Here is a 15,559-nt window from a genome sequence, read left to right as displayed (position 1 = left end):
GTAAAACGAGTCAACTGAGAATAAGTCTCGCTCTTTCCCACACCCGCCCCACCACTGCTCTTATTGCAACACCGCCAAGCCCTGCACAAACATTCCTCATTCCCCTGCGGGATGCAGACACCACACCTGCTGGTTCTAACAAGTATTCATCACCCCCCATGGCCACCTAGGCACCTGTCTACCTGCATGGAGAGAGGTGGCTTCCCTGGGGACAAAGCATGACTGTTGGGCTCTATCTACAGGGCAGGGCGTGCACCTGGGCACCGAGTTCTGTGGGGGACGGGAAGGACTTCCGGAGAGAACATGTGCACCGACTGAAGAAAGGCGACAGAGGGCCGGCCTGGTGGCTCAGGTGGCTGGAGCGCGGTGCTCCTAACGCTGAGGTCTCCAGTTTGATTCCCACGTGGGCCAGTGAGCTGCGCCCTCTACAGCTAAGATTGTGAACAACGGCTCTCCCTGGAGCTGGGCTGCCCTGAGCAGCCAGAGGTTGGCATGAAATGCCACGGGCTGCCATGAGCCGCCGCGGGTTGCCATGGACTGCTGAGTGCTACCATGGGCTACCGTGTGCTGCCATAAGCAGCCGGTGGCCAGGGTGAGCGGCCAGCAGCTGGCGAGAGCTGCCATGAGCTGCCGTGAGCGGCCGACCCACGACCGGTGACCGACTGCCTCAGCTGGGGGGAGCACAAGGCTCCTAACACCAGCGTGGGCCAGGGAGCTGTGTCCTACACGACTAGACTGAGAGACAACGGCTGGAACCTGGATAGGGAGGGGAGGTGGAAGAAGGGGGGAAATGAGAAAAGCCAGGTCACAAAGAAGAAATGAGAAGAGAAAACACAGACAGAAGAAGAGCTTAACCCCTCCCCTCTGTCGTCACTGGCCCTCCACTCAGTGTGAGCAACCACTGCAGGGAACGGAGGGATGGGGGAAGCACCTTCTAAGGACGCAGGCTGGCTGGGTGACTGAGAAGGCCTTGGGGACTGCTCTTGAGGTCGGGCCACCTCTGGCCATGTGTCCCTGTGGTACAACATGCTATGGGCTGGGCACGCAGGACAGAGATCACTTCCGGCTCATCAGGTGGAGCGCCCCCCTGGAGCCCCACCTGGCACAAACCTTGTTTGGAACACACCTGAGGCACCGAAACCCCCAAGCAACCGTGCCACTTTAGAAATCACGAGAGTCACTGAGGGAGACATTCTCTAACCAAGGTCCACACAGAGCACTTAAGCACCTTATGCTAATCCGATCTCAGAAAACACTGAAATCCAAAATAAGACGCCCTGGTGAACACAAGGACCTACTGATTACAGTTTCTAAAAATTCACTTCTCTGGTCTATTCCATGGCTATTCCCTACAACTTCTCAAGGTCACCTCGGCCAGGCCCACTAGCCATGACCCGTGGCCTGCGAACTCCGACTCACAGGTGAAATGTCTTATGTTCTTTTTCCATTTCTGTCTTCTCCTTGCTTCACACCTACCGTGTTTCCCTGAAAATAAGATCTAGCCAGACCGTCAGCTCTAACGTGTCTTTTGGAGCAAAAATTAACATAAGACCCAGTCTTATTCTAATATTAGACTTGGTCTATATAATATAACATAACATAACATAACATAACATAACATAACACCAGGTATAACATAATACCCAGTCTTACATAAGACCAGTTGTAATATAAGACTGGTCTTATATTAATTTAATTTTTGCTCCAAAAGATGCATTAGAGCTGACGGTCTGCTTAGGTCTTATTTTTGGGGAAACACGGTAGCATGCTCCTCTCTTCCAGGGCCTGCTCCAGCCAGCCTATGAACTATGATGAAAAAAGGAGTTCTATGGAAAGTAACCTCATAGGGTGCTCTGATCATAAGTTCCCCTGAGCAGGTCATACATTCCCTGCGCAGGTGGGTAGTCAAGACCCAGGTATACAACTTCCTTAGTGAAAGTTTCACCTTTGCCTTAAGCTGCCCTGCCCGTCCCATTGTTTCTGTGCACCCAGATTAACACACCTTTGAAGTAACCACCTTCAAGAGAGCACGTAATCTTGTTAACATCTGACAGGTGGGGGCTCCAGGTGGGCACTCCACCTGTCCAGACAGAAGTGATCTCTGACCTGTGGGACAGTGAACAGGTCCACGGCCCCAATCTTATAATCCAATCCCCACCTTGCTTTCTCCCACCTCCATGTAACCTTCCTTCCGTCCCCTCCTGAATGTCAAATGCACAAAAGAAGCTGCAAATCTTTTTCTTAGAAGCATTTAAGCTTCCCGGCATAGGTCATCAGTTTAAATCAACTAAACGCTGATAAAAATTCTCTACAGGTTTGGACATTACTTCCGTTGACAGAATCCACGTTCCCAGAGCACAAGAATTCTACCCATTACATTTTGCAACGTCACCTGCCCTTGCCAGCAAATGACTATCACTTGTAAATTATTCGTTTAATCTCCCAATACCAATTTAAAGCTGCTCCGAGACACGCCTCCTTGTTTGATGGTTCTGAATCAAACCATGAGGCTCACAGACATTTCTCCAACACTGAAGGTCAAATGAACAACCTGCAGGGGGAGAAGGGGAGACGCTGCAAATTCTCATTCAACTTTTGTAAGCACACCTGAATTTTAATAACTTTGCCCAAAGCCTCTCCCCCCAAGATCCTTGGCCAATCAGCTGGTCTGTACTGTTCCTCGAATGTGTCATTCACTTTGTCCTCATTTTCCACAATCAATTCCTTTTAACCTAAAACCTTTCACCTCAGAGGTCAGCAGCCTGCAAATCCTAACAGTGGCCCTGTGATCAAGAGCCCATCGAGAAGACAGGTCCATTTCCCCCAAGGAGAAGACCAGGTCCTCTGGCAGAAAGGCCGCGCGGCCCTCCTTGAGTGTCACTCCCTCCACCCCAGGTCCTGAAACAGGTCGTGCCTTAAGGAAAGGAGGTTTAAGGTCATCATAATGCAAAGTGCGATGCTTCATTTCAAAACAGGCCCAGGGAATTGAGATGTGGCAATCACCTCTGTAAAGTAAAACAAACAATAAAAGTTGCCACGTGACAGCTGGCTTCCAAGGAAAGTCTTTATAGACACTGAAATATGTAACTAAATTATGTGCCCTCAGAAGTTTTTCAACACAGCCTCCAACATCAACAGATAAATAAACGGAGGGTGAATATTAGGTTGGTGCAAAAATAATGGCAGTTTTTGCCATGATTTTTAACCTTTTAAACCACAATTACTTTTGCACCAACCTAACAGATTCATAGCTAAGTAGACACGTATGTAGGTCATAGGAAGGTAAGTCACACAGAAGGTAACTTTTGTGCTATTAACAACGAACATACGAAATATTCTTTCTACCAAACTCTTTGGCATATGCCAGACAATGTGATCGCATTTTACCTGCCTTAGCCCATTGAATTCCCACTGAAACCCTAGGAAACGGGTACTGTTGCTATCCCATTTACTGAAGAGAAGACCAAAGGCTTGGCTGTCAAGAAAGCTGCCCAAGGTCACAGCTAGCAAACAGCCAAGCTGGGAAGCAGACTCAGGTCCAACTCCAAAACTCTTGTTTCTTACCTACCAAGTGAAGCAGTGAGCACTTCACATAAAACATTCCACTTAAGATTCCTCAAGTTACAACAGACATAAAGTTAGGTCACACTGTAGTGACCAAAACGACGTGATTGCATCGAGCAATAAAACTACAGTAACTACAAACACAACGGTGCCAACGCTAAACCTTAGTCACGTGCTCCAGCCTTCCCGCCGGAATTGCACAAGTCACAAGCACACAGCAGCAGGGCCTGCGCGCTATTAACATCCAGCCGACAAGCTGGCCACAGCAGGCCGAGAACTGTGCTGGAGATCCTCTGAGAAAAGGTTACTCACAGAGAGCAACAGCTTAGCGCAGCCCGGTATCCCTCATCAGGGAGAAGGACTGAGGCTGGATGACACTCGTGCCACCAACCACCCCTGGAAAACAGCGCTGAGAGAAGACACTGCAGGGACAGAATGTGTGGCTTCATCTTTAGTGGAGGGCACAGCTGTATCCCTACATCTCCTAGGGTCTGGTGACCAGTGCCTGGGAGGGTCCCACTGGGCTAGTTCTGCCCTCCAGGACAAGCTCCAAGGTGGGGACACCCCATCCCTGCCAGGTGCCACCCAGGCGGCCTCAGCACTGCTACCCAAAGCACTTCAAGGAACGTGTCAGGAAGGCATCACCAGCCCAGGGGTTTCCCTGACACCTGCATGTGTCGCAGGGTTCATGACTCTCCCTCAGGTCCCTCTGTACTCTTTACTACTTAGTATTCCTGCTGCTGATCAGGATAAGAAGTTAGCTGTCGGCAGAAACTAGCAGCAAGGAAGGAAGGAAGGAAGGAAGGAAGGAAGGAAGGAAGGAAGGAAGGAAGGAAGGAAGGAAGGAAGGAAGGAAGGAAGGAAGGGCTCCTCTCCATTGGCTATGAGCACACACAGCCTCTGTGCATTCCTCCAGCCATGTCGTCCTTCACGTGTGTACAAATACCAACTGTTATTTCCCTAACCTGACGGGAGGCCCCTTAGAACAAGGCTGTGAGATTCAGAACTCACTTTATGTTTCTGGGAGGGTTTCGTGTACAAGAAGCGGCAGGAACTTTCATTTATGAAAGGGTGTATCTTGAATGCATGACCCAGCACTCAAAAGTCACACTACACTGGCCACATGGCTAATTTCTTGCAGTGAATTATCTTATAATAAACCATTTACATTTACAGGTGCTAAGTCAAGGCAGGTTATACAAGGAATTCTGAATCATTATCCTTTTTTCCACAGCTCTCAAAAAACAGCATAGCTTCTGCCTACCCAGGTAGCATAAAAATAAAGCAAATTCAAATGTAAGCCTTACATTGTACCATACCAACAAGTATGGGGGGAATCAGACAGAGAAATGCAATCTCTGCGAGAATTGGGGAAAGGTCACTTGAGACCACATTTTGATTAAGAAAACACAGAAGTCTTGGCAGCCCCAACTACTGGTTCTATCTACTCAGGTTTTCTCTGGAAGGCATGCAGAAGGACACACCTTGCCCACATGGGCACAACCACGTGAGCAGGGACTCATGGGAGGGGCATGCACCCACCCAAAGAGACCCACCCAAAGAGACCCACCCAAAGAGACCCCTGAACCCCTCCTGGTACCAGGATGCTGTTCCCAAAACCATCGTGGGGGGCATATTTCCCATACATATTCTTCACCTTTGAAGCCAGAAGTGCAACTAAACTTGTCAAACCGCATGTTCCAATTTGGGGACTGCCGAATGCTGCCATGTCCATCAAACCCCCCTGCAGCCATGGCTCTGCTTGCCAGAATCTGTATTCATTTCATACACTCAGAACTATCCTCACATCTGGCCTCTTGTTGTATCCTCATAAAATCCCTGTGTGACAGAATGACAGGGGTCAGTGGCACCACTTCACAGACGAGGAAATGGAAAGCCAGAACTGCACATGGCTGATTCAGCACCACATCGTGGGCACCGGGGGGTGGGTGATGCTAACACCCAGCCGGCCCTCTGCCTGCAGTGGTCTGGGAAGCAGCCGGCAAAAGGAGTGGGCACAGGCTTCAGAGAACACAGACCTGGCTTCAAACTCCAGCTCTGCCACTTATTCATCTGTATGGTGTCCGCTTGAGTAAATGTTATCACCTTTCATAGGATCTGTTTCCTGGCATATAAAGTACAAATGTTCCTGGACTTACAATGGGGTTTACATCCCGATAAACCCATCATAAATTGAAAATATACTTAAATCAAAATGTACTTAATCAAAATGTACTTAAATCAAAAATGTACTTAATACACCTACCCTGGAATACCAGAGCTTAGCCCAGCCAACTTTCAACGGGCCCAGAGAGCAATACCCAAAAACCACTGGCACACAGCACACCGTCAAGTTTCAGCTACTGTCCCTGGTGACCGCATGGGAAATGTCGCCGCCACTGCCCAGCATCATAAGAGAGTATCGCATGCATGTCACGTACCTGGGAAAGGATCAAAATTCAAATTGCGCTTCTACTGAATGCATATCGCTTTTGCATCACGGTAAAGTAAAAAAGTCGTTAAGTCAAACCATCCTAAGTTGGGGATGGTCTGTATGCCTAATACCCACACCTCATATCACCTGAAGGAGAGCAAGTGACAAGCTGAACCTCACTGCAGAGACAGTCTTTGTTCCTTCCCAACTGTGGCACGGGCGCTGCAAACATGTCCTCCAAGAATGTGGATTTCCTTCCTCTTCCTACCCCCCCACACCAGGGTCTGATGCCAGGGTCTGATACCTTGGCCAGTTGTCTTGGACATTTAACTTTCAGCAGTGTTGCTGATTTATTTTTAGCGTACCTTATTTGTACCTCTCACATTGTACAAGATATACTTACAAAAGTAGAAACCCCAACTGTGCGCATTGAATGTTTTTAAAGGGCAGTACAGGAGCTGACACTTGGGAAAATCAATGATAAATGCATAATTTTATAAATGAAGAATTATTTCATAAAAAGCAAAGTCTGAATTAGAACATATGGCAATTTCTTTAAAGCAAGGTTATTTTGTGTTTGCTTTTAATGAGGGGCAAAGGATTCTAAAGGGAGGGAATTAACCCCTAATTTGACCCCTCAGAACTCCAATGTCCCTGTCCTCACAGCGCTTACCCCAGGGAGTCATAACACAACATAACACAAAGTGCAGAATGCTGTGGGTATGCTGGGGATCAACAGCCATGAAACCCCATAGGAAGCCAGGACTGGTGGTGAGAGGAGGGGTCACCGACACCCGAATGGGAAAGAATGAGCTCGCTGACCTCCAGTCCACACGACCTTGACGAGTCATAGGGCAAAGCAAGGTGCATGGTGAGGAGGGACCCAACAGCTTCCTCTGCTCCCTGCTTCCCTCCAAGGAACTTCCCATACACAAAAGCACACCCCTCCACCCCCACCTACTCCCCCCCACCACCCCACATCCCACACGACATTAGGAGGCCACAGCAATCCAAGGAAGAAAGCGTGCTCAAACATTGTGTTCTGGCTCATGGAAACCGGGAGGACAGTGAGTTTAGGAGCCATTTAGGAAGCAGAAGGCACAGGTGGGGCCGAGGATACAGTCGGGAAGAATCCGGGAGGACACTCACGGTTCCAGGGATAGGTGGGTGAACCGCCTCATGGAGAAAATGGAGTTTTTTTTTGCTTTGTCCAATGAGCTGATATTCCTTCGGAAGGAGGGCAGTAGCCACCCTATTTCCCAACCTTCCAGTTGGCAATCACCCTACCCTACCACCCCCACGGGCCAGCCTCACTCAGCAACATAACTTTCAATTATTAACTTCCAAGAACAGTCTAGGACATAAAAACAACCCACACCAATGAAAAAAGTAAAGGTGTACTTTCTGCAGAACTCAGACTCCCAGTCACCTTACCCACAAAGGTCAAGTGGGCCTCAGTCCAGGGCCTGCTGGGAACCCAATGTCCACCTACTTGCTTAGGGCAGAAGATGAAGTTCACAAAAGGCAACAAAATATTAAAAACCAGCAAGCAGGAAACATTCCTTATTTGTGTTAAGTAGCAGTTGTGTTTTTTTAAAGCATGCCCTAGAATCATCAGAGAAGCTCTTAACAGTGGTGGCTTCTGGAAAAGGAACCAGAGTGAGGCGGCCAACTCTGCGCTGTACTCTCCCATTTGCACCGAGTGCTTGTCTTACTTAGTTTTGAAACAGAAAAGTCCTCGCAGGACCTGAGCCTGGCTCAAGCCACTCAAAGCAGGGGCCTCGTTCAAGTAGGCGACAGACGATCTCTGAAACATACTTTAAACACACTAGCTTTAACGACAATTTTATTCTTAAAAGCACCAATTCCTCCAGAATCCAATTCCAGGCTTGCACCGACAAAAGAACTCTGGCCTGCCAATAGGAACCATGCAGAGTGACTAAACATTTTTTCCAACAAAGGAAAAAAAAAAAAAGCTCCCTCCTATCAACGTGCATACCCAGCCCTGGGCCCGGGCCCGCGCGCGTTTCCGCCTCCCACCTTCCCACCGCCTCCCGAGTTCAGGCTGTCTTTAATTGCTCGCTTGGAACGCGTCCTCCAAGGCTCCACCAGCAACTACGCGCGGCGCGCCCCGCCTCCTCCTTCCCCCACCCCGCCGCAGGAGTCACGTGACGGCTGAGAAAAGTAGGGGAAAGGTTACGCGAGCCCCGCCCCCGGCCTGGCGCGCCCCAAGCGCTCAGATCCTGTTCCACCCGCCGTGCCCAGAGAGACCTTCCGGAGCTCGCGGGCGTGTGTCGCCCGCGCTACCATCCCGGCGGGCGCAACGCAGCGCCTCTTGGTGAGAAGGCCCAGTCCTGCGTGGTCAACCTTGGGGACAGTTAAGAGCTTAGTGCGACTGATGACACCCCACACCATAAACGCAGCACCGCGCCTCCGCGAGCCTGGAGCGCGTCCGGAAGGGGCTCGCTGCGATGCCCAGGAAAAAATTAACAGTGTTTCTATGAATGGGCACGCGGGGCCAGGGTTACGTAAGCGCAGGCCCTCGCCCCAGGACTCCCGGGAGGCCCAGGCTTGACAGCTCGGTGACCAATAGGCCGGACCGGGGCCAAGGGCGGCAGCGACGCCAGGTTTCTTCCCTTCACCTCCGGATTAGGCCGCTTGTTTTCAGTACAAACACGAAAAGTTATTTTGGCCTGTGCATGATGCCAATTTCTGCCACTCTGATACAAAGTAGGTGCACTCCTAAAGATGGCCCTGTTTTCTGTCTGATTCCAACAGCTGTTCAGATGGAGCTCAGTGTGCAAGGGCAGGTCTAGCCACTTCACATTGGAAGGAAACCGGTCGTTGGCAGGCGAGAAGAGCCCCCGGTAGCACAGAGGCAGAACCATCCCAAACTCTCCATCTAAATGCGACATTCAATTCTAATCAGACACGACGGTGCCAGACACTCCCACACCTCCACAACCACGCATTATCCGCATCAGTGTCCTCATATTTACGCCACACTCACTGCGAGTCACCTTAATTTGGAAAGTGATGGGGGTGATGCATGCTGGCATAAATAAAAGACCAGTGAGTTCGGCCATTTTTTATTCATTTGGTTTGTGGTTTAAAAGGAAACAAACATGCTTGAATATCTGGATAGACCAGAAACCGGACTCCCATGCAAGAAAGTGGTGTAACAAAATACAAATTTCAAAAGGTTAAACTGATTTTCACTTTATTCAGTAACTTACCAGTGTCCTGCTAAAATTTGTCCTTGGATATTTTAATAATACACGGAGCATAGAGGGACCGAAAACCTGTCCAGGGTTGGGAATACTTAAGTCTATTCTGTATTCAACCTGGTTAATTACTTGGAATTTTTAACTCTCGGTGTTTTTAAAAAACAAAACAAAAAAAACATCAGCCCTCATTTTTGTTCCCTCCGGCTTTAATGAAAGCCAACCACCGATGTACATTATAAAAACGCTGATCCACATGGACAAAACGAAAGAAACTGGCTGTGGGCTCACGGAGGGAGTTGGGGTTAGGGGCTGCGGGCGTCAGGCTGGCAGGCCAGGTTCGTTCGGGCCTGGTCACGTGAGGCCCTCACTCCCGCCGCGGCAGCTCCGGGGTCCCGCGCGACCTTGCGCGGGTTCTTCGCGCGGCACGGGAAATGGTGGGGGCACTTGCAAGCGGGGACCCGGGCCCAGCGCCCTTGTCCCGTCCACCACGGGCGCTCGGACAGCTCCTGGGGTACCTCTGCCTGGAGTACCCGCGCCAAGGGCGTGTACCGACGGCTGCACCGCGGGGGAGTGGGGCGGGGAGGGGGCGGCACCCCTCGGAGTTCCGAGGTCCGAGCGTCCCCTGGCTTCTTAACGGACTGTCCTACATCCAGACCTAATCCACTCCGGGGAATGTGCTTGGAGGATGGGGTAGAAAGCTTGCGGCCCAAGTGGCCCCAGGCCGGAGGCGTCCTGCCAAGTCCGCAGAACGAAGCATCCCTTCATCTTCTGCAATTGTACCCGCCTGCTGGTCAACCGACCCTCGGGCGGACCCCCAGACCCAATACACTCCTGGGGGATGGGGCTGAGATGGGGCAGGGAAGGGAGCCGGTGGCCACAGTGGCCCCGGCTGGAGACGTCTTGCCAACTCCGGAGGGTTAAGCATCCCTCCCGCCGCCGCAAAGGACCCGCCCGCGTGCAGACCGACCCCGGGGAGGACCCCCAGACCCAATTCACTGCGGGGACTGGGGAGTCCCTGCCCCGCTCGGTTTCGGGTTCTCTCCTGAGCCTGCCGTCCGAAGGGGATGCTGGGGGTTACCCCACGCGCCCTTGCTCCAGCGGCCCACCCTCCGCCTGGTCCCTGCCCCGGCAGTCCCCGCGCACTCCCCGCCCCGGAGTCTGCCGCAGCCCGTAGGGCGGCGCCCGCCAGCCCTGCCCGAGGCGCGCGGCCTCGGCCTGGCCTTACCGAGTCCGGGACTGAGGCGCGGCGCAGGCGGAGGCGGCGGCAGCTGCAGCGACGGCGGCGAGGGCGGCGGAGTGAGCGAGCAGCGATCCGGCACCAGGGGCGGGAGGGCCGCCCGCGAGGCCGAGTGCACCCGACGCCGGCCGCCGGGGATTGGTTGAGGCGGGCGTGGGCGACCACTTGGGATGCCCGACGGGCCGGGGGCGGGACCTGGACGGGGCGGGGCATATGGAGGGGCGGGGCATTGGCGGGGAGTCCTGGGGAGAGCTTCAGGTGAGGAAACTGACGTTCCCACGCGTGCTCACCACCGCGGTCTCCGCCAGCGTGCGGCCTAGGGTGAGAGTCCTCGCCCTGCTAGCCTCAGTTTCCTCATCTGAAAAATGGGCCTTAGCTCGGTGCCCAGCTCGTGCTCGCCCTTTAGAGGCATTATCCTGTGTAATCCTTACCCTAACCCCTATAAATAGCTGATCCCAGCCCCGGCGGGAGAAAGGATCACTAAGTTGCCCACGATCACACAGCTAAGAAGATGGATCCGACAGTGGCCCAGGGCTGACTCCAAGGCCCACGCTCCAAATCGTGCCTTATCCTCGTAGGGACAGCTGATGCGACCCGGAGGCAGTGCTGCTTGCGGGGCCATTGTGCTAATGGGGATTCTGGAGACCTTGCTGAGCCTCCTCCTCATTTAACTGGGATAGAAATACCTCCCTTGCGGGACTTTGGTAAGATTTGGCAAATTCATTATGTAGGTTCCTACAGCACATTAGGTGCCTAGAAAGAAAAGGCTGGAGGCGAGGACAGAGTGACCGAGAAACCATGGAAACTGCTCAGCGGCCGATCCCAGGGGTCTAGCCGAGGGTAGCTGCAGCATTGGGCTCGGGGAAGAGGGTGCGGGGCTGGGGCTCCGCGCGTCCTGCCCGGTGAGCCGCCCCTCCCCTATCTTCACCCGCAACGTTGCCCAGGCCGGAGCTGGCAGCCCTGCATACAGCAGGTGCTCCATAAATGCACCAGTTTTATCAACAAAGACTCGGCTCTCCTAAAGGTCAATCACTCTTTTGGGTTATGAAAAATCCACGCTTGCCTCTATCTTTCTGTCCTAATTATTTGGTCGTTACCGCAAAAGGATTTGGAAGAGAAAACGAAAGTTCTCTCTAGTTCCCGCCCCCACCGCTGCCACTCTTCCAGTTAACTGTTCGTGCGTACTGTCCAACCTGTTGTCAACGAAGTCACAGGATATGTGCGGTTTGTAAAACTCTTTGTTGTCAGTTGTTTCTGTCGTGGACAGAGTTCCCTGGGGAGGCTCAGAGATGACCGCGTCTTTCAGAGTATTTAATCCCCCAAGGACACTTAGCCCCCTCCCACCCCCCCACCCCGCTTTTCACCATTGCAGGTATAAATAAAGCTGCACTGGCCTTCCATGTTTGTCAGTGAGCGCCCGTTTCTCTCTGTAAAACCCTAGAAGTGAAGCAACAGGTCAAAGGGCAGGCACGTGAGACATTTTGGTGCCGCTTACCGAGCTGCCCTCTGGAAAAGCTTACTAACTTCCACTCCCACCCGCGCATGACAGCGCGGCCTTGTCTCCAGGAGCTCACCAGCGCTGGCAGTCATTACCTTTTTTTTTAATCTTTGCCAATCTAAAGGTGACGGTAGATATCTCTCCTTATTTTAATTTGCATTTCTTTACAGTTAGAAGTTGGCTACGACCCCCGCGGGTTTCACCGCCCAAGAAGGCAGGTGGTCTGGGCCTGGGCACACCTGTCTCACCAGGCCCCTCCAGGGTTACCTGCGCGCCTCTCCCTGCACGTGGACCTTCCTGGAAGCTGGACTGTCACCCTCACCTCAAATGCTTTCCTCCTCTCACTGGAACCCAGGCCGCCTGCAGGTCCCCATCCCAAGGTCACTTTCGTCCCTCACTCGGTGCTCTGTCGTGCGTCCCGCCGGGATTGGCCCGGTGCCCAGTCTGTTCCCAGGACTCTCTGGCCTTGACCGTACACCCTTCTTTGCGCTCAGCCTCTGTGCCACCTGCAGGCTGGGCGGGACAGGGGCAGGGAGCGCGGTGGGTCAGAGCACCGATGCGCCGCGCTCACCTGGGCCGCGGTGACTCCCGCGGCGGTGATGAGCCCACGCTCGGCGGCAACTCCTTGCGTTCCATGGAGGCGTCATTCCCCTCTCGTGCTCTGCTCCCTGGGACTGCAGCCCCCGGGGCGGCGGGGCGGTGGGGCGGTGGCTATTAATACAGAGCAGAGGGACTAGGCCCCTGGAGAGCTCCAGACACGGTCTGATCCTGAGTCCCTGGGGGCCAAAAATATCCCAAAACTAGAGAAATCTGTCTTACGCTTTTTTGTTTTGTTTTGTTTTCTTTCAAATTCTCCCCCGGTTTGAAACGAACATACTTTAAAGGAAAGCTTGTTTTATTTTTTTTAACGCACGTACTATATCTTCTCTAAGAGACATCTCCCTTTTTCGCTCTAAAAATATCTTTTTGTGGGAAAATTCAAAGATAAAAAAATTAATGGGAATAGTATAATAAAGTCCTATACAACCAACACTCGGGATCAACAGTTTTCAAGCTAGGGCGTTTGTTTGTGCCCTTGTCCCCCTATTGATTTCTTCAAAGCAAACCTAGAAATCCCACCATTTTGTCCTCAAGTTCTTTAGTAGGACTCTCTGAAAGGTAAGGGTTCTTTTTAAAAACATAACCACAATACCATTGTGCAACCGAAAGTGGAGGAACAATTGTAACTCGAAACTTCTAAAGCCCTCTAGGCCTGCCAAGAGCACAGCTGAGTCCTTCTCTCTCTTGCCAGCCTCTCTCTTGCTGGCAGCTCCCAGCAGGTTCTGATCCAAAAGTGTGTGAGATTTTTTAGAGCTCAGCTCTCGTTTCCCATAGGAAACACTTTATAGTCTCAGGGTTCTGCGCTTCCTTCTCTTCTGCAGAGTTTTGAGTCCCTCTGAACTTGAACCTTGAGCCCCTCCAGGCAGTGAGTAAATAGTGGTCCTTCCATGTCAGGGTGTCAATAATATTTGCTCAGCAAGCATGGGGTTTGGTGAGGACAGAATGAGGGCACACAGAGGCAACAAGCTGAATCCAAGGTGCCAGCGAAAGGAACAAACAGCAGCAGTGAAAATGTATTTCTAATTAAACAGGCTTGTCCTATGACCCAGTAATCCTACTCCTGGGTACACACACCAGAGAGAAATGAGAGCTCGTGTCCATGCAGAGACTTGTTCAGAAATGATTGGAGGAGACTTACTTAAACTAACAAAAACCCAGAAATAACCCAAATATCCATCAACAGTAGAATGGATAAATAAATGGTGGTTTCTCCACACAGTATAATCATAAGCAGCAAGGAAAAAGAATAAACTACTGATACACGCAACATGGGTGAATGTTGCAGATCTTTAAGCAAAGGACAGCCAAGCAAATGCACAGAAAGTATGTGTGCTGTATGTTCCAGAAGGTAAGTGATGCCTGGTAATGGCAGTGATGGATAACCACGGAGCACCGTGTCAAGAAGCTACAGGGGACTTGGTGGGGTAGGTGGCAATGCCTGGGTCCATACGCTTAAAATTATGTACATTATGCCCTTTTGCTACCTGTACGTTAGGCCTCAATGTTATTTAATTAAAAATTAAAAGTGATTGACAAGTGAGTGGGCCATTGACTGTTGGTGGCAAGGGGGATGCCATCCAGGCAGTCATGAAAGGAGAGGAGGTGATGAAGCTGAGACCCTGAGATCACTGGGGGAGACAGCAGAGTCGGGAGCTGGGGAACCGTAGAGCCCAGCTGCCAGCCCCTCGCTGGTGCAGGGGAGAGGCAGGGAGAGCGTCTGAAGCCTGGGTGATGGCAAAGCTGTGGGCAGGAGTGGGGAAGGAGGCCTGAGCACCCCATCCCCTCTCCTCCTCTCTCCTTGTCCTGCTGCCTCCTCCCCTCCAGGCCAAGAACACCACTCTGTTTCCTCTGCATCTCGAAGTACCCAGCACCCTGACGGCCCGTGTTAGGCCCAAAGAAGGTGGGCAGAGGTTTGCCTTTCGGGAGGCATCCCAGTACAGAAGCAAGAGCGGTGCCAGGAGTGAACACACCTGACCAGCAGCCGGAGTCTGCTCACTACCCCATCTGGGCCTCAGTTTCCTCACCTAAGATAATGAGGACGTTTGGCTAGGGGATTAATGAGCAACCTTTTCACCATCGTTTTTTACAAAATTTATTTGGAGAAGCACTAATTCTAGTGGCTTAGTGATGTGAACTCTAGAGCCAGACAGCCTGGGTTCAAATCCTGACTCTGCTACTTACCAGCTAAGAAATTGTAACCTGTCGGGGCCTCTGTTTCCTTCCCTGTAAAACGGGGAGAGCAAATAATAGAAGCTGCCTTAGAGGGTCTTAAGGAAGATTACGAGTGGCTGATGGGAAGTGCTCAGAACATTCCCCAGTACACAGTAGGCGCCATATAAGCATTAGCTATGATTATTATTTTTTCTCTATGGAGCCCATGTTTTAAAAGCTTTTGTCTGTAAACAGTAAACATCAATGAAAGAATAAGTTATTTCCTCGTTTATTAACCAACTGCCAGCTGGAGCTCACCACCAGTGTGAGGTGTATCCGTTCCTCAGACGCTCCTCCCTCAGGATAGAAGCCGCTAACACCCGAGGGGCTGCCAGCCCAGAGCAAACAGGTTGGATAATTTGCTCCATCTGGGTTCGTTTCAGATACATGTGCGGTCCCATTAAGGCTTTTTGAAAAGGTTAGAGTAGTTCAAAGGTCGCCATTGTGACCTCAGATCTCAGTCATCTCTGAGGCCCCCACTAGCCCAGCTCACTTGGAGGGTGTGATCCTGTGATCTGAGCTTCTTAGTGTGACCAGAGCCCATTCTGGGCACAGAGCAGGTGACACCTCAGTGGGTGCTCCTTGAAGTTGGCATCCTCTTTTTTTTAAAAAAAAAGATTTTATTGGGGAAGGGGAACAGGACTTTATTGGGGAATGGTATGTACTCCCAGGACTTTTTTTTTTTTTTCAAGTCCAGTTGTTGTCCTTTCAATCTTAGTTGTGGAGGGTACCGTTCAGCTTCAAGTTGTCCTTTCAATCTTAGTTGTGGAGAGAGCCTGCGCTCCAAC

At 51.5% G+C, this 15,559-nt stretch overlaps 1 protein-coding gene across 5 annotated transcripts in view; it reads right to left on the bottom strand.

The window, feature by feature from the left end:
- Positions 1–12,446, bottom strand: part of CPT1A (carnitine palmitoyltransferase 1A) — a 60,068-nt gene extending 47,622 nt beyond the window's left edge. The window contains exons 1-2 of one of the 5 annotated variants that reach the window (XM_081063814.1): positions 7,148–7,288; positions 5,831–6,005 (exon numbers count right to left, since the gene is read on the bottom strand). The gene's annotated coding sequence lies outside the window, so the exon portion shown is untranslated. Of the gene's footprint in view, positions 1–5,830; positions 6,006–7,147; positions 7,298–8,038; positions 8,112–10,450; positions 10,596–12,282 lie in introns of those variants that run through there. The other 4 variants (XM_081063813.1, XM_081063811.1, XM_081063815.1 and 1 more) reach the window with 4 other exon arrangements.
- Between the last annotated feature and the right edge of the window lie 3,113 nt (positions 12,447–15,559).

Source organism: Rhinolophus hipposideros (genome assembly GCF_964194185.1).
Source record: "Rhinolophus hipposideros genome assembly, chromosome: 10".
Lineage (NCBI taxonomy): Eukaryota > Metazoa > Chordata > Mammalia > Chiroptera > Rhinolophidae > Rhinolophus > Rhinolophus hipposideros.
This window is presented reverse-complemented; position numbering and strand designations above follow the sequence as displayed.